This window comes from Canis lupus, chromosome 29 (genome assembly GCF_003254725.2).
Source record: "Canis lupus dingo isolate Sandy chromosome 29, ASM325472v2, whole genome shotgun sequence".
Classification (NCBI taxonomy): domain Eukaryota; kingdom Metazoa; phylum Chordata; class Mammalia; order Carnivora; family Canidae; genus Canis; species Canis lupus.
The window spans coordinates 17461101-17480818 of NC_064271.1; the positions used below are offsets into that span (position 1 = coordinate 17461101).

The 19718-nt window shown below is 37.8% G+C and overlaps 1 long non-coding RNA gene across 1 annotated transcript in view; it reads right to left on the reverse strand.

The window, feature by feature from the left end:
• Positions 1–19502, reverse strand: part of LOC112678397 (uncharacterized) — a 69118-nt gene extending 49616 nt beyond the window's left edge. The window contains exons 1-2 of the long non-coding RNA XR_003147538.3: positions 19437–19502; positions 18365–18455 (exon numbers count right to left, since the gene is read on the reverse strand). This is a non-coding gene — a long non-coding RNA (uncharacterized LOC112678397). The remainder of the gene's footprint in view (positions 1–18364; positions 18456–19436) is intronic.
• Positions 19503–19718: the final 216 nt, after the last annotated feature.

A 19718-nucleotide genomic window follows, 5' to 3' on the forward strand; every position in this document is an offset into this window, starting at 1 on the left:
TTCTTTCACTCAGATGTTTTTCCTTTATCTGAGCAATAAAAGGATATATGAAACAATGTTAAGAATATTTTTAGGGGCAGCCCAGGTGTCTCAGTGGTTTAGCGCTGCCTTCAGCCCAGAGCCTGATCCTGGAGTCCTGGGATCAAGTCCCATGTCGGGCTCCCTGCATGGAGCCTGCTTCTCCCTCTGCCTGTGTCTCTCTCTCTCTCTCTCTGTATCTCTCATGAATAAATAAATAAAATCTTAGAAAAAAAAAAGAATATTTTTAGTGGGACACCTGGGTGGCTCAGTGGGTTAAGTGTCAGACTCCTGATTTCGGCTTAGGTCATGATCTCAGGGTGGGGAGAGCTTGCCCTGTGTCAGGCTCTGTGCTCAGCAGGGAGTCTGCTTCTTCTCTTCCTTTCCTTCTCCTTCTGCCCCTCCCCCACTCCTGCACATGCTTGTGTGTGCTCTCTCTCTTTCTAAAGTAAATAAATAAATCCTAAAAAAAAAAAAAAAAAAAAAGAATGTTTTTGGTAATGCCTTCAGTTAGGGGTCATTTTGTTTAACTTCTTGTAGGAAAGCTTGAGTGGAATAAATATTATATTTTTGTACATCAAGAAAAATTATTCTGATCATTATGTTTTATTCATAAAACCATACACACATGTAGAGTACCTGAATTAACAACAGATACGATATCTGGGTGACCATACACACATGACTGAATGTCACCCAGATATCATACCTGTTGTTAATTCATGTACTCTATGTATGAACATAATTTGTCTATGCAGGAGAAGCCACTTCCAGAGATGAAGAATGAATGAATCTTTCAATAAATGACCTCACATATATAAAGAAGATGAATGAATAAATGATACAAATAACAGAAAGGGAGGAGAGTCAGATAAGGGACAATGGGCACAAATGACAAAATCTTTATAGCATCAGTTGGGTCCCCAGGTTTTGATGAATGGGAAGAATTCATACATCTAAAAGGGCCAAGCAGAGGTAATGGCCCAAAACCTGAAGATCAGAGGAACAGAGGAAAAAGCACAGAAGTAATAATGTGCATGATAAAATGCCTGTAGTACGGAAAAAAATAGTTTTAAAAAACATGATAGTGTGTGCTCAACCAAGCCTATTTGGGGTTAGAAGTGACTTGGGTACCAGTCTGCAACCTCTGAGTCAGGAGTGGAATGCAGGCTACAGTTTTGTTTGTTCTTTGCACATATATGTTAAGTTTTATAAGGCTGAATTTGTGTACACATGGAGAAAACTATAGTAATAATTACTGTATAGAAAATTATAAAGAAGAATTAGAGATTCTTCAAAATTCAATATTTATCTTCCTTTGAAAAAGCAAGCACTATCCAAAAGATAATAAATTACTTAGCATAAAAATTCAGGAATATATTAACATAAAACACTATGTATCACTTAAATATTACGCTGATTTATTAAGCCATAACAACTTCTGCTTCAAGCATGATGTAATGAAATATAATTTTTTTAAAATGTCTGAACTAAAAAAAAAAAGTCTGAATCTTAATAGAGTGTAAGTTTCTTTAGAAGAGGAACTGTCTGGGTCACCTGGGTGGCTCAGCGGTTGAGCATCTGCCTTTGGCCCAGGGTGTGATCCCAGGATGCTGGATCAAGTCCCACATCAGGCTCCTTGTGGGGAGCTTGCTTCTCCCTCTGTCTGTCTCTCTACCTCTCCCTCTCTCTCTCTCTCTCTCATGAATAAATAAATAAAATCATTAAAAAAAAGAAGAGGACCTGTCTGATTTATTTTTGTTTCCTCCAGAGCATTAGCACAGAGAAGCTATTCAATAAATGTATGTCTCATTGTGATTAGATTAATAAATGTCTTAAGACTTCATAAATCAGTAAAAGATTTCAATTGAGGAGCTGGTAAGGAAGTGCCTTGATTCTAAATGATAATGATGGCGAATATTAGACATTTTGGGGAGACAATGTACTTGACAACTTTGAGCACCAGGTAATTTTGCTCAGCAGGTGAGGGATAGATGAAATCACAAACTGGGAAGAATTTTAGAGAGAAAAAAAGGTAAAAATAAATCAGACAGAATTAAGGAGTAGAAATCACAGAATGTGTCTGAAATTACAGAAAAAAAGGGTTACTGTTATTTGCAAAAGTATGATTCCTTGATTAGGTAAAATATGAGAGATAAAATCAGGTTAAATTTATTTTAATTATAATTATGATTAAAATACGAGAACTCACCAGTGTACTTTATATGCACATACATACACACCTATATAATTTACATTATAGATAAAATATTCACATTATATAAATGATAGATAAGCTTTTGTTAATACTTAATCCTAAAACAATGTATTTGCTTTGGGGAAATCAGAACTCTGTCCCTTTTCCCTTACATAAAGACGGGAAAGTATTGCTTTTTCTTTCTCAGGTTCACTCTGGTCTTACAGAATATGCACTTTCAGTTTTATTTCAACAGAACATCCATGGATAGCTTGAATTTCTATTTATTTATCTTTGTCAACATTTTTATTTCCCCAATGGACATTTCCACAGAATCCATTTTTACTTCTATGTGATCAGAGGAACTCCATTGATCAAATTCAATAACATCCTTGGTGTAATTTCGGAGGAAATTACAGAGAGCACTTCAGGTTTACCACTTTCTTGGAGGGGAAATATTAACACCCTCACCTCTTGCTCCCAATATAAGATTCTGGGTAAGAGTGAGCTACTCATTTTCTGAAGAAGCATTAAGTCTTTTAGACTTCTCTAGTCACTTGGTAAATTACCTCTTCCATTGCCCAGAACAGTACTCAGAGATTTTAAGGAATTAATGTTTCAAAAATAGAAAAATGATAAACCCATTATAAGTGGTTTCCTTCAAATTTTATTTTAAATAAAGCTTATTATGTAAGTGCATGTACATATATAAATATATATATAAGTATATGTATGCATTAGTATTTATATAAAAGGATATTGGAGATTTCAGTTGTATATTTGTATTATTAGTTAGGCTACAGCAGGTTTTCTGGCTGTAATAGAAATCCAGCAAAATAGTGGCTTACACCAGATCAGGATTTCTCAACTTTGGCACTGTTGACATTTTGGACCATATAATTCTTGGAGATGGGGACTTTCTTGTGTATTGTAGGATGTTTAGCAGCATCACTGGGCTCTACCCACAGATGCCAGAAACAACCACACTGTCCCAGTTAAAATGATAACCAAAAATGTCTCGTAAACATCCTCTGGGGGCCAGGGGGGCAAAGTTGTCCCCTACTGAGAATCACTGAGCTAGATATAAATGTATGTCTCACACATAGAGAGTCAAAGCTGGCACAATGGTTTTGTTCTGCATTAGGAACTCATACTTCTCTTTGTTTCGCCATCTTCAGGACCTACCCTCATCATATGGGGCCACAGATCTTACTCAAGTATCCTGATTCTAGGAGAGCAAGGAAAATGGTGCTGCAAACTAACTGTAAAAAAAAAAAAAAAAAAAAAAAAAAAAAGTCCCCAACTGAGGGACATTGGCTCTGACTAGAGTTTATGGATTTCCATGTTGTAAATACTCCTACCATGGCTGACATTAAACTACCAACAGCTTAATAACTGGCTTGCAAGATTACTGAATGTCTTAACAATCAACTTTTATAAGGCAGTTTTAGTGGGAAGCAGCATACCACAGACAGAAGAAAGGGAAAAAGGAAGGAGAAGGTACAGTTTTCTGTTTAACGGTAAAGTGAAGTTTCACTTCTGTTCATGCCGATGGAACAGAACTTAGTCATGTGTTCATCCTAGGTGCAAGGAGGCTGAAATTCCATATTTATTCTGGTCAGCATATATCCAGCCAAAGAATCAGGGAATTTATCACTAGGAGAGAGAGAGAGAGAGAGAGAGAGAGAGAGAGAGAGAGAGAGAATATTTATTACAGGAAAAATTTCAGCCTCTACTATAGTAGTATTTGAAAACTGACCAGAAATCTCAGTGAATTTTATTTAAGAGGATCTTAGAAATCTCAGCAGAAGAGATATATCACAGACTTGCTCCAACAATCAATGGTTCCTCATACAGCTAATATCAGAGGATCTGGGGGACTAATCTTGAATTTCTTAAATTGAAGGTACATGTGTCTCTAAAATTCTGTATTTTTAGCTCAAGTTGTTTGAATTTGAAGTTGGTCACCTATGTTCTTCACCTTTTGGACTCACTAGGAAATAAATACCAGAGAATTTTGGAATTAGAATAGGCTTAATGATGATAATGATAACAATTATAATAGATAACATGTGTCAGTCACTTTCTAAATATTTTATATATTTTATGCTAATTTAATCTTTACAACAACCCTACATAACAAGTACTGTTATTATCCTCACATTTGGATGAGGAACCTGAGGGACAAATAGGTTAAGTGACTTACCTAAAGACACCCAGTGAATAAGAAGTGGGGCCAGGATTCATAGAGATTATTCTAATTTTCTCTGTGCATTCACCTTCATTTCCTTATAGATCTCCTCCTATGTGGAGGAGCTGAAAAGTAAAAGTCCCAGATTCCTCTGCAGCTGAAGTTCTGGGTAGACCCTGCCCTCTGAGTCATCAACCTCACATCAGTGAAACAGCTCAATGGAGGCAGCATTACTAGTAAAAGCAGCTATTTCCTGGCCACATCTAAGGTGGTGTGACCTTAAAACCAAAAATCTAGTGACAACTCCTCCAAAATTTGCAGAGAATTGTAAGGATGACAATTTCTGTATTAATCCTGCTCTGCTTTAGATACTAAGGGTGGTTTGTTTCCTGTGCTAGACTTTACAGACAACAAAAACTGAGGCTGAAATGGGAGAAGCATGCCTGTTCTGAGATCATAAAAAGCCAGATCTAGCATAAAACTGTGTTAGCATAGTAAGAGTTTCAGTGATACAGTGGCAAGTTGGATGTGAGTTTTAAAGATTTTAAATTTTATTTATTTTAGAGAGAGATTGAGAGAGAGAGAGAGGAAAGAGAGAGCATGAACATGTAGGGGGAGGAGCAGATGGAGAGAATCTCAAGCAGACTCCCAGCTGAGTGTAGGGCCCAATGTGGGACTCAACCCAAGGATCCTCAGATCATGAACTGAGCCAAAACCAAAACTGATGCTTAACTGAATGAGCCACCTAGGCACCCCTGGCTTTGAGTTTTAGACTTAGGTTTGCCACTTACTGGTTCTGGAAACTTGGTAGGTTTTTCTTTTTGTTTTTATAATTTCCTCATTTGTAAGATGGAGATAATAACTTTTCCTTTTTAGGATTGTTGTAAAGATGGAATGATTTATCAGAGAGTCATTTTGGTGCTAATGACAGATCCAAAATAATAGTTGACTAAACAAGATGGAAGTTTGTTTCTCTGTAATGCAAAAGTCCCAACACAGTTCAGGCCTGGGATGGTAGTTGTCTGATCCTCAGAATCCAGGCTCCTACCCTGTTGTTTAACAATGATGAACATTTATCGTCTAGTTGTGTCTAAGATGCCTATTTCCACATCTTAGCAGTGGGAACATATAGTTCATCTACTATTCTTACATGAAACAACAGGGTGAAGTTGTAGTCAGTGTGGTTCTTCTTTTAAGGACAAGATATAGAAGCTGTGCACATCATTCCACTCAGGCCCCCTTGTCTGGAAATTAGACATACTGTCACACTTTTGCTACAAGTGCCATCTTAAAATTGTAGCTACCAGCTGAGCAGTTATGGTCTCAATTAAAATTCTTAACTCGAGGATTGGGAAGATGGCAGAGTAGGAGGACCGACCCTGAAGTCACCCTGTCCCATGTTACAACTAGGTATCATCAGCATTCAAGTCAATAAACTGGAGAGCGATCCAAAGACTGACAGAACAAACTCCACAACTAAACATAGAGAAGAAGCTGCATCTGAAAGGGTAAGAAGGTCAGAAAGGCAGACAGAGACTGCCCACAGGAGGGAGGAAGCTGTGCAGGTGGAGAGGGAAGAGACATGAGCCCTTGCACCATGGAGCTCACACAGGGAAGACTAATCACCATAACATTTGGCTTTAAAAACCAGAGGGGCTAGGGATCCCTGGGTGGCTCAACGGTTTGGCCCCTGCCTTTGGCCCTGAGGTGCAATCCTGGGGTCCTAGGATCAAGTCCCACGTCGGGCTCCCGGCATGAAGCCTGCTTCTCCCTCCTCCTGTGTCTCTGCCTCTCTGTGTGTGTGTCTATCATAAATAAAAATAAATAAATAAATCTTAAAAAAAAAAAAAAACAGAGGGGCTGAATCACCTGAGTTTGTAAAACTAGTGGGACTTGGAGTCTGGAGCTTTAAAAGTCAGCTGATTCGGCATGAGGCAAGCTGGGAAGGTGAGTGATAGCTGGATCATCACGCTCAAAGAGACAACAGACTGCCTGGACAGGAAATAAAAAGGGCAGTTTACACAAAACCAGGGGCAAATGGGAGACACATCTGTTTATACTGATTTCAGAGCACATTGGAGGACTTCAAAGATGAAGGAGCACCAGGCAATATTCCTCCCCCATCCTGAAGTATAAACACAGAACCACCTGCAGGAGGCAAGATGACACAGACACTTGCTACCTAACCTGCTATCAGTGCACTATGCTCACAAGGTATCCCAAGGACTCGCCTACTCCAAGCCTGCTAGCCTTGGCCGAGTTCAGGGTAAATTTTGTTAAAGCTGTGTACATGCCCCACACAGCCACTGGGTGCACAGCTGCTTCCACACTGCACACCCACCCCATGCCCAGCCACTGTCATGTGCTACACCCAGCCTCATGTCCCTGACTACCCTGGCATGCAGTTCCCAGCTATCACAGTACTTTGGGTGATACAGCATAGGAATAGTGGTCCAATACAAATTTGGTAACACTGTTGCTCTGCTCCCAAGTTCCCCAGAGGGAACACCCCCTCAGAACTTGCCTACCTGGCTCTCACTAACACCACGGAGAACAATCACAGCTCACAACAGGCAGAGAGTCAGGGAAGACGACTGCATTGAAAGGAAAAGTGACTCAGATACAATAGCAAGGAGTAAGCATCACACATAGGGTACTCTCTTGAAGTGCCAGGTTCTGGTGAAGAGGGGACACTGCATTGCAGGAGCTCTTCTTCATAGAGTTACTACTTTCAAGAGCAGAAGCTGACTTTCTGACTTTTTCTAGACATAGCTGGCTTTCTTCACACACAGAAATAGACACAGAGAGGCAGACAAAACAAGGAGAGAGAAATGTATCCTAAATGAAAGAGCAGGAAAAGGCCACAGCCAGAGATATAAGTAGCATATCTGATAGAGAATTTAAAGCAAGGATCATGAGGCTACTCACTGGACTTGAGAAAAGAATAGAAGACATGAGTGAGACCCTTAATACAAAATAAGACATGACATAGCAGATAATAAAAGGCTCAATAAAATGAGAAGTAAAATGAGAAACACACTTGATCGGATGAACAGCAGGTTGGAAGAAGGAGAGCAATGAGTTACTTGGAAGACAGAATAATGGAAAGTAGTCAAACTGAACAAAAGAGAGGAAAAAGAATTACACAAAACAAGAATAGACTTAGAAAACTCAGTGGTTTCTTCAAATGTAGTATTTATATTATAGGAGTACCAGAAGAAGAGAGAGAGAAAGGGACAGGAAATTTATTTGAAGAAAATGTAACTGAAAACTTCCCCAATATGGGGGGGGGGGAGGGAAACAGATATCCAGATCCAGGAGGCACGAAGAACTTCCATCAAATCAACAAAAACAGATCCACACCAAGACACATTGTAATTAAAATGGTAAAACACAGTGACAAAGACAATATTTTAAAAGTAACAAGACAAAAATCAGTAACTTACAAGGGAAAACTTATAAGACTAGCAAGAGACTTTTCAACAGAAACTTTGTAAGCCAGGGGTGCTTAGGTGGCTCGGTCAGTTAAGCATCTGCTTTTGGCTCAGGTCATGATCCTGAGGTCCTGAAATTGAGCCCACATCAGTTTCCCTGTTCAGCGGGGAGTCTGCTTCTCCCTCTCCTGCTCCTCCTGCTTGTGGTCTCTCTTTCTCTCTCTCTGTCAAATAAATAAAATCTTCTTTATTTTTTTTAAAAAAGAAACTTTGCAAGCCAGAATGGAATGATATGATATATCCAAATGCTGAATGGGAAAAATCTTCAGCTGAGAACATTCTATCCAGCAAGGCTACCATTCTGAATAGATGGAGAGATAAAGAAATTCCCAGACAAACAAAAACTAAAGAGTTCATGACCACTAAACCAACCCTGCAAGAAATATTAAAGGGGATTTGTTGAGTAGAAAGGAGAGACCAATGCAGAGGTAGGAAACACAAAAGCAATAAAAATAAATATTTCTGTAAAAAAAATCAGTTAAGAAACTCACCAAAAAAAGGGTATTAAAATATAATAGCTGGGCAGCCCAGGTGGCTCAGCAGTTTAGCACTGCCTTCAGCCCAGGGCGTAATCCTGGAGACCTGGGATCGAGTCCCATGGTCGGGCTCCCTGCATGGAGCCTGCTTCTCCCTCTACCTTGTCTCTGCCTCTCTCTCTCTCTCTCTCTTTGTCTTTCTCTGTCTTTCATGAATAAATAAATTAATTTAAAAAATAAAATATAATATAATAACATATACCTAAAATGTGGGGAGAAGAGGAGAAAAGAATGAATTCAAACTTCATTTACCATTTACTTTATAGACTGCCGCATGCAGAAGAGATTATATGCAAATCTAATGATAATCATGTATCAAAAGCCACTAATGAATATGCAAAGAATGAAGAGAAAGAAAGCCAAACATATCATTAAAGAAAATCAAATCAGTAAAACATGAAAGATAAGAATCAGAGAAAATATTCAGAAACAACAACAACAAAACAAGTAATAAAATGGCACTACTAAATACATATCAATCAGTAATTACTCTGAATGTAAATAGGTGATGGGAGTCATTAAGGAGTACATTGTCATGATGTGTACTAGGTGATGTATGGAATGGTTAGATCATTATATTGTAAACCTGAAACCAATATAACTATATGTTAAATAACTGCAATGAAAATAAAAACTTTAAAAATATTTAACTTTATTACTAATAGTATGTAAGAAAGATATCATGACCATAGGGGATGACTAAAGTCTCTGCCACAGATGGGATAACATAGGCTAAGCACCTGGTACATGTACAGTAATAACACACATTCATATTGGCATCCTCTATTTTATTGTCTTAGGATCTTTTATCTCCTAGAGATAATATTATTCCAGATTTTGGTTGCAAAGGTAATAGCTTGGAATTCTGTTACCTGAACATTTTAGGAACTATGATTTATCTCTAAATCAAGAATGTGACATAGATTCCAAGCCAAACGCTAAGAGAAAGTGTCATTGTCCTTATAAAATGCTTTTGTGTTCATATATTCTGTTGCAGAAAAATAATAATAAATCATGACATTCTGGAAAGTTACTGGGGCCTTATACACATTTCAAGCTCTATGGCAATTCCAGGTGGCATGTTTGCTTTTGCAGAACTCTGAAATCCTCAATGCTGCTGATGGCTATAAAATTGTCCTTTTTTGTTTGTTTGTTTGTTTGTTTTTTTATATAAAATTGTTCTAATTATTTCTTTCAAACAATGAATTCTAGAGTTAGCAGTAAACCTAATCAGTAGAACACTGATTCAGTTCGGTTGAGTGGCCTAGTAGCTCATCCAAGAAGATTTTTTATATCTCACAATTTTAACTTTAATAAGTAAGAAGAAAATAGGGAAATCATGGGAATTGGAATGGAATGGCCCTTAGAAAAATTGTGTAGTGAACAAGCTTGTCTTCAACATTTGCCCATATTCCTTTTTAGGTTTCCTTCTTCCTTTCCGTGGCAGTGCCCATTCCTCCAGGTTTCCGCTCCTCCAGGTGTATCTCATCTCTCGGTCTTGTTGGTAAAGAGCTAATTACCTAATACTACTCCCACTTTGGAGATGAAGCAAACTCTTATCTCAAAGACATGAAACCCAAATGCCTGAGAAAAGGGTACCAGAGGTATTTGGGATAGAAGATTTTTCTTTGTACTCATAAACTTACACCATGTTGGCAGCAATTCCCCATATATAGAAGTACCACCTGGTTAGATTTACTGGAAGCTATTTCTATTTTGGAGGCAAAATTGGCATGTGGATATAAGGATAAGTAACTAGGCAAGGGTCATTTAGCCTGCTTACGAGACTATTAAAATATTTCAAAAAGTTTGGAGTGGACCCTGGATTATAGTTGTTAATACTATTATTCTTGATGAGAGCAGAAAGAGGAATATCCATACCTCTCTGAGAATTTTCTTTTTTTTTTAAGAAAAAAAAAAAAGATTTTATTCATGAAAGATACAGAGAGAGGCAGAGACACAGGCAGAGGGAGAAGCAGGCTCCATGCAGGGAGCCCGACGTGGGACTCGATTCTGGGACTCCAGGTTCACGCCCTGAGCCAAAGGCAAATGCTCAACCGCTGAGCCACCCAGGCATCCCTCCCTGAGAATTTTCTATTTCTGTAGTCGATCATACCACATGGAGTATTTGAAGTGGCTCTGCCTAGAGAAATGGCAGAAATCACCAAAGATATTTAAGGGGCACCTGTGTGGCTCAGTTGGTTAAATGTCTGCTTTTGGCTCAAGTCATGGTCCCAGGGTCCTGGAATGGAGCCCCATGTCGTGCTCCCAGCTCAGCAGGAGTCTATTTCTCCCTCTCCCCACGCTGCTCATGCTCATGCTCTCTCTCTCTCAAAGAAATAAACAAACCAACAAATAAAAAATATTTTTTTAAAGATATTTAAATACCTTCTCCTGCTTCCTATATGGTTTCACTCTCTATAAGTGGGTTCAGGGGTAATTTTTTGTCCTCAACACTTGGACCAATGGCTGGAGAACTAACTGCTGATAGAAGATGACATTTTGGGGGGAAATTTTTAAAAATATTTTATTTATTTATTCATAAGAGACACACAGAGAGAGGCAGAGACACAGGCAGAGGGAGAAGCAGGCTCCCAGCCTGTTGGGGGACTTGATTCTGGAACCCCGGGATCACAACCTGAGCCAAAGGCAGATGCTCAACTGCTGAGTCACCCTGGCATCCCTCCACTCTACAATTCTTAAGGAAAATTGTGAAGTGACTAAAATGCAGATGTTTAAGATTAAAAACCTAAATGTTGACTTTGTAATATGAAGTCCTTTTGTTTTTAGTCAGGGTGCCATTCTTGTAGATTTTAATTCTATGGGAAATATTGCTCCTCTCAAAGATTTAGCTTGGGTGCATCATACCTATAAGGTAGAGATGTGTGGCTAAGCAGTCACCCATAGGGAAACAAGGCTGCAGGCAGGCAGGAGCTTCACCTCACACCTCACACTCAGAATTTCCAGGGTAAACAGCTTGGGATCATGTTCCAGACTATCCTCTGCAATAAAAAATTATCTGGCCTAAAAATGTCAACAGTGCCATGATACCTTGTTAAAGATGAAGAAACTAGGCCCACACAGACTAAATAATGTGTCCAAGGATGTGCAGTCAGCAGGTGGCTGTGTGGCACTTGGCACCTAGAGGGTTCTGAATCAGGAGCCTTCTGCATCCAGTCTGGAGTGAAGGCCCAAGTGCACCTCAGTCATGACAACACACCCAGGTTTGCTTTTTTTTCTTCTAAATTAAGCACTCTTGTTTAATTTTTCCCTACTAAAATTGAGTTCAGCTGTCATAAAGAATATATAGAGCTTGGCTTATTTTTCCCCCAGTGTGATTTCATTTAAGCATTGAAGTTTGGCTCGTTTTTATTTTATTTTTGGACCAGGATTGAGGTACCTTTATAAATGATTCTTAGATTAGCTCTCTCTAATTACGGATCAGTGCACTGTGTTCTAGATTGTGTTCAGTCATTGTGATTTATCAGCCAGTGATTTATCCTAAGTGTCTATCACTGTCTCTTGTCATCTTTTTCCTATCACTTCTTTCCCCCCACTGATTTTAATTCAGAGATTTCTTTTGATCCATGAATAATGCTTTTTAAATGACTAAAATCACCCAAAAAAGGATGGGATGTATTTGAGAGGGCAAAATTCAGGTCTGATCATATATTTGACAAATAAGGAACAAATAGGTGGGGATGCCTGGGTGGCTCAGTGGTTGAGTATCTGCTGTTGCTCAGGTCGTGATCCCAGGGTGCTAGGATCAAGTCTCTCATCAGGCTTCCCTCAGGAATACTGCTTCTCCCTCTGCCTATGTCTCTATCTCTCTCTGTGTCTCTCATGAATGAATATATAAAAATCTTAAAAAAAAGAAATTGGTGTACAGAATATCGTATGAGAAAGAATAAATAAAATATGAATAACACCTTTTATGTTAATAATATGTGGTTATATTTCCATTTAGAAATTTTACTTCTATACATTTTCAACTGAGAAATGATTTGATATGATTTATAAAAGACTCATTTTACAGAATTTATAAATCTGGAAAATAATGTAAGTTTCTTAAGATGTATTTCATTAGATTTACAGTCTTTTTGGCTTTGCATTTCTCATCATCTCATATTTGGAATACCTCCAATCCTCTTAACGGGCTTGTCTACTGCTAATGAAATGTCCCTCACATTTTTCCTCCATCAGAGTACACGTTCTAAAATTTAAATCTGATCATATCATTATCCTACTTAAAATTCTTCGACTATTTCCATAAACTTTCCAAAGCACTTCTTGAAACATGCAAGACCCCCACCTACCCAGCAAACCCCCTTCCTTCCGGGCTTCCCTTACTCAGGCCAAATGGAACTATTTGTAGTTTCTTATACAAGCCAGCCTTTTTGGTGCCTCGCTACATTTGCATTTGGAGTAGGCTCATTGCAGACTGTGTACAAATAAACTCACTTATTTTCTAAAATGCAAATAATGCCCCTTCTGTGAAATGTCCCATAATAACCTCTATATGCTTCTATTATAATATTTAACTATATTGTATTTTAATTATCTATTTACCCATCTGCCTTGTCTACTAAATGTTGAATTCCTCCTCAGCAGGGCCTTCCTTTTTTTTTTTTTAAGATGTATTTATTTATTTGAATACATGCATCTCTGGCCCATGCATGGATTGCTGTGGTGATGAACGCTTTGAGATTTATATAAGTCTTTGGGCTTCAACTCACAGGGGTTCTTCATATTCTGAGGGAAAGGGCCAGTTCCCAGACAACCTTTATTTGAAAGACACAGAGACAATGAGAGAGAGAGAGAGAGAAAATATATATATAGAGAGAGAGCATGAATGGAGTGAGGGGCAAAGGGAGAAGCAGACTCCTACTGAGCAGGGAACCAGATACAAGACTCCATCCTGGAACTCTGAGATCATGACCTGAGCCAAAGACAAAGACAGATACTTAACTGACTGAGCCTCTTTTTTTTTTTTTTTTTTTTAAAGATTTTATTTATTTATTTGAGAGACAGAGATAGAGAGAGATAGAGAGAGAGGGAGAGAGAGGAGGACCTTCCTGATCATGTTTGAACATTCCCTATTTTACATTCTGGAATATAGTAGATGGTCAATGAATTTTTTTTAAAGATTTTTTTTATTTATTCATGAGAGACACACAGAGAAAGGCAGAGACATAGACAGAGGGAGAAGCATGCTCCTCACAGACTGGGGATCGCACCCTGAGCTGAAGGCAGATGCTCACCACAGAGCAACCCAGGTGTCCCTCAATGAAAATTTTTTGAGCAAGAGAATGAATAAGAAAATACATGTTGAATATATCAAATTACACTAGAGTCAAATTTAATCAATTTCAAGCACTCCTCTTGATCTCTTAACCTTTTTTGTTGTTGTTGTTAACACATTCTGTAAAGAGATTTATCTCAAAGTTTAGTTGTAGAATATTTAAAATGTAATTCAGGTTATTATTACAGGCTAAGCAAAATTACCTATATTCATTTTTGTGAGTATTGGAATATTTTGATAAGCAAATAGAATATAGAAATGCATTCAAAATAAACTCAAATAGCATGACTTGAAGTGCTGTTATCTCAAAATTTCATTACTCTGCAAACATATTTTCAATGTTCATCAATCTAGTGGTAAATTACTACTAGAACAATATTTTAGAATCTCACTTCTAAAGAAGTCTTTTACCAGCTAGAAGGAGGCTAGTTTCTGCTGAATTATTTCATATTTTATGTGTATATTTAGAGGACTAAATTGAGCTTAGCTTTAGTCATGCTTACTTTAAAGGGAAAAAAACCAATAATTTTCTTCCAGAAATGTCCTTGTGGTCATTTTCTTTTCCATATAATTAGTTACCTGTGAGAGCCCTGTTATTTAGTTAGTATTCGTCATAATTTCCTGCCCTGAGAAAATCTCATACATTAAATTCCAGTTTTGCAGAGTGTTTGCTGCATAATGTTTACAAAAGAAAATGAGGAAGAAAATTACATTATGAGGAATAGCCCTACTGTGAGGTATTATTTTTAAAACAACAGAAAATGTTACTACAACAGAGGTGGTGAGAAATAGGATAGCCATGAAGAAAACAGGTAACATTTTATCAAACCAAATTCTGATGGAATGAGTCAAATCAGTGTGCTGGAAGTCACTTCCTGTTAACAGACCTTCACACACCCAGGGGTCACCAGAAATGGGAGCATCTCAATTTTACTCTCAACTTTATCATTGATTTGTGACTTTTGTTTGTAAAATGCGAAGAAATGGTTGCTTGCTCAGTACTGTCAAGGCAGTGTTTAAAGGAGCTATGTGAGCTTCTTCTGACAAGTGTAAAGTCATCCCTCTTTTTAGAAGTAGTGGATTTAGAAGTAGTAGTAAGATCAGGGCTCACTAAAGACATGGGTCAAAACAGAAATAAACCAACACTATGGCAAACTCTTGAGGGAGAGCCAAGCTTTAGGAGAAATAAATAGGTATTTTACCTTGACCCCAGATCATTTAAAAACAAGGTAACTAAAAAATAGTTCTGAGAATTATTGTTTAGTATTTTCAAATGCATTTTTAAAGTTTATGTCAAAGAGCTAACATCCCATTGAAAAGAAAGCTTTAGTTATTTTAAATAATGTTAAGAGGTTATGTCTGACAGCAATCCACTGGAGGGCAGTATATAGCAAGAGTTATGGCTGATTGCCTGGAATATTGATTTGTTTCAGAATATAAACTGAATATCACATTACAGCTTAATTTTAAAAAATGACACACAGTCTACTGTCTGTTTTAAAGTTTAAAAAGATTTCCTACATTAGGTGCCTGGATAAGTCTGCATATTTCCATTTGGTGTGAAGAATGATGGGGCTGATTATTTGTTGAAAGCATTTCTGTCTTCCTGACAAATCAAAGTGTGAATTCAAGTTTCTCTACTCAGTTGAGCAGTGATGCATTGCAGTCTGGCTAGACTTTAATTTATACTGTTTCCCTAAGGAAAGAAACCAGGTTTCCAGAGACAGCTGTCATTAATTGAAGTTAGGTCACACCACCTCACATGTCTTGACCTCAGAACATGGAGTACAGTGGTCTTGATCATATCAGCTGCTGTATAGCACATGTTTCCTTAACAAAATGTATTTAATTTGATTTCTGAGCATCAATGACACATCTGTGAGAGAGAGTTTAGAATTCAAATTGCCATTTAACTGTAAAGAAATATTACAATTGATGAAAACTAGCATCTTTTGCTATAATAATATCTTTCTCACCTATAGTTCCTTCCTACCTCCAAAAATTCATCCAGTCACTCATATTCCATAAATTTACTCAATATTTATTGTTTTCCTACAATGTATATGCTCTGCAAGCCCTGGGGTTAAAGATGAGCATGAAATTTCTGTTTAGAAGAATGGAATAGGACATAAACTCTCAGAATATTAGGACTTGGTGAGCCTTAGATGTCCTCAAATAATAATAGCAGGTATGTGTATAGCAATCTGAACCAGGCACTTGTTCTGAGCTATTTTCATAACAACCTTGTGAGGTAAGTTCCATCATCATCATCATCATCATCATCATCATCATCATCCCATCATTATCACTACCATCATCATTACCATTATCATCATCATCATTCCCACTTACAGATAGGTACATTGAGGCATAGGAAGATCAAGTCCTTTGCCCATGGTCACACAGAATGAATGACAGAGCCAAAATCTGCAACTTGCTCCAGACCCCATGCTCTGAACAACTGATGAATATATTTAAGAGGAGAGGTTCCAAGTGAAGCAAAAGTCAGCTTGGAAAATAGGTAATTTAAGGATGGTGTTTTGCTTTTGTGAGAGATAAAATGTACTAGACAATTAAGGAAATGTTCTATTAGGCTATTGCTCTAGGGAGAATGCTCATTAATGAATGTCTCAAAAAAGAGGGAGAGAATTTAGTAGTCCAGACAGGACTCTCCCTTAACATCCAGAAGAAACTCTGGCCCATGCATGGATTGCTGTGGTGATGAACGCTTTGAGATTTATATCAAGTCTTTGGGCTTCAACTCACAGGGCTTCTTCATATTCTGAGGGAAAGGGCCAGTTCCCAGACAACCTAGAGTCAGTCCTAATAGGGATCTGGGCAGTGATCTAGACAGATTATACGGAAGATAAGAAAGACCTTTTACAACCACTTTTTAAAGCAGGCCAATAATCTAAGAAAAATTTTCCATATTAACTGAGAAGACAAAAAGTCTATCTTTATACTAGTATAACGTTTGTTAGGAAATTTTTTTTTAAGATTTATGTATTTATTATTTGAGAGAGAGTGAGAGAGTGCACACACACTGGGTGGGAGGAGGGGGTAGAGAATCTCAAGTAGATTCCCCACTGAGCATGGAGCCCAACATTGGGCTCCAACTAAGGATCCTGAGGTCATGACCTGAGCCGAAATCATAAGTCATATGCTTAACTGATTGAGCCACCCAGGTGCCTCTGTTATAAAATTTTTTGAAAATCTTATAAATAAATTCATTGTGGTAGGCAGGAAAATGGCCCCTCCAAGATGTCCACTTCCTAATTCCTGAAACCTGTGAATGTATTATGTTACAGGACAAGAGGGAATTAATTCCGTTGCAGAGGGAATTAAGGTTACCGATCATCTGACCTTAAAATAACAGAATTATCCTGGATTACCTGGTGGACTCAATGTAATCACAATGGTTGTTTAAATGTGAAAGAAAGGCAGAGGTGTCAATGTCAGAATGATGTAATGTGAGAAAGACTAACTGGTTATTACTGGCTTTGAAGATGGAGAGAGGCCATGAATCAAGGATTCCAGGCAGCCTCTACAAGGGTAAAAGGAAAAAAAAATCGATGGTCTCCTAGAACCTCCACAAGGAGTGCAGCACTGCTATCTTGATTTTAGCCCAGTGAAACCCATTTTGGACTTTTGTACTGTTTTAAGCTACTTAAGTTGTGGTAATTTGTTATAGCAGCAAAAGGAAATTAATATGCCCATCAAATGTTAGTCAACTTTGACCATTACAAAAAGATAAAAAAATCCCTTTTAGCATACCCTCCACAACTTTTTGTATTCATTTGGGTTTTGTCCTACATTTTTCTCTTCTTATTCTGAAGCAACCAGTCATATTACCTTAGAGCAAAACTACTCTCATCTCCTTAACACAAACACATCTCTCACAGTGCAACTTCTCAAAGTGGCAAAAATGAACGTGTTCTTTAGCAGACCCAAATATGTACTCTCTCTGTACCAAACAAATAAGAGGCAAAAATATAACCACAATTATGCTTAGTAACTAATGTTTCAGTATTCTGTTTCACCTAGAAATGATCTAGGCATCTAGTAAATGTTAACTTTATTTATTTATTTATTTATTTATTTATTTATTTATTTATTTATTAAAGACAGACAGAGAGAGAGAGAGAGGCAGAGGGAGAAGCAGGCTCCATGCAGGGAGCCTGACGTGGGACTTGATCCCGGGTCTCCAGGATCATGTCCTGGGCTGAATGCGGTGCTAAACCACTGAACCACCCAGGGATCCCCTGTTAACTCAATTTAATATCAATACAAGGTCTTAAGTCACCTAAAAATCTTAGAAATTATCTTCAAGTTGACATATTACAGAACACTGATACTGTTTGTAATTAAGAGTCTGCCTAAGTTGATGTTTGGCTGCTGTGGACAAGTTGATAGGAAAGACCACGTGCTTCCTTCTTTGCTACTGGTGGGAAGTTTAAACCATGCCAAGCCCCTGCCTACATGCAGGAATTTCACTCCAGCCCCTCCCCTAGCCACCATAAAAGACCCATGCCAGTCTCCTTGTTCTCTTTCAAGCCACTTTGAACCTGTTTGGGAGGCCTGCCCTGCTCTCTCCAGAAAGCCTCCTAATGTGAGTAATATTCCTACCTTCTTGGTCTTCCTGTGGCATGATCAGTTTCCAGTCTGAACCACATTTTGGGTGGATATCCATTGTTTCTTTGCAAGAGTGTCTACAAAACTGTTGAAATAAAATTTGTCAAAATTATGATTCAGTTTTGGTTAAATATTGGTTAAATGTTAAAATAAACATTTTTTATAATCTCAACATTTAGTAGAAGTAGTATCTTTTTCAATCAGCAAACCTGCAAATGTTTAGGAAAAATATACTAAATAGAAAAAAGGTCTACATGTATATTATACTTAACCTTGATCTAATAGAAAATATGTAGCTGCTTTTAATTAAATCAAAATAATGAGTCTTGTTTGCCAAGGATTTACCTAAATTATGTGCACATGAATTCTTGAAACATTTGTGGGCTCAATTCTATAACGATACCTCTTTTTTAACATTGAAAATATTTGAGGTTTAATTTCCTTAAATCCAGATATTTTGGGAATATTCAGCTTACATAAGTGCTTTTTATCACTAAGTCAATCAGAGTAGGGCTCCTTTAAGAGATTTTATAATCTAAGTTATTAATACCATGAAGGGTAGGAAAATGCTGTATACTTACACAGTGAGATATAAGGACCTTTTCGAATTACAGATATATAAACAGACAGACACAAATAGAGAGCTTATAACTTTATTTTAAAAAATTCAGTCCTGAGTCAAGCATAAACACAGAAACAAAATATCACTGGTCTAAATAGGGTTTTATTCGTAGTGGGTATAAATTCCTAGTTGATTTTAACTCAAGACAGGGAAAAAGATAAACAGAAAAGATGAACACACCACATTCGCTGTCTTTCAACCAAGAAAACAAGATCCCTATAAACCACTGATATATTTACAGAAATCACAAAATGATCAGACCATGAAAGCAGAAGAATCTAGCACCAGATATGAAACAAGTACTCAAAAGGTATTGAATCAAATCTTCATCATGGTATGAATGGACAAGAGTCCAGAACACAGGATTAGGAACCGAGCTCACTTTTGGCTCTCTGGATCACCACACAGGACTGAAGCACAATGGCTCTGAGGGGGTCTCATTACCTGGTAGGGGTAAACAGGATCCTGAGGCAGGGACAAATAATATCTGAGTTGTGGCACCAAACCCTGAAAGACAAAATGCTCCAGACAGTTAAGGAAATAGTTTTATTCAGGCCATTGCAACAGAGACAACATTCATTCCGATAAAGATCTCAAAGATGGACAAAACTTGGAGTTTTATAAAACATGAGAGTCTTTGAGGAAGAGTAGAGAGGAGTCTTAACTCAGAGACATGGTGGTCTTTTGCAGTTACCTGGTTAGTTGTTTAGCCATTTTGTCCCTTCT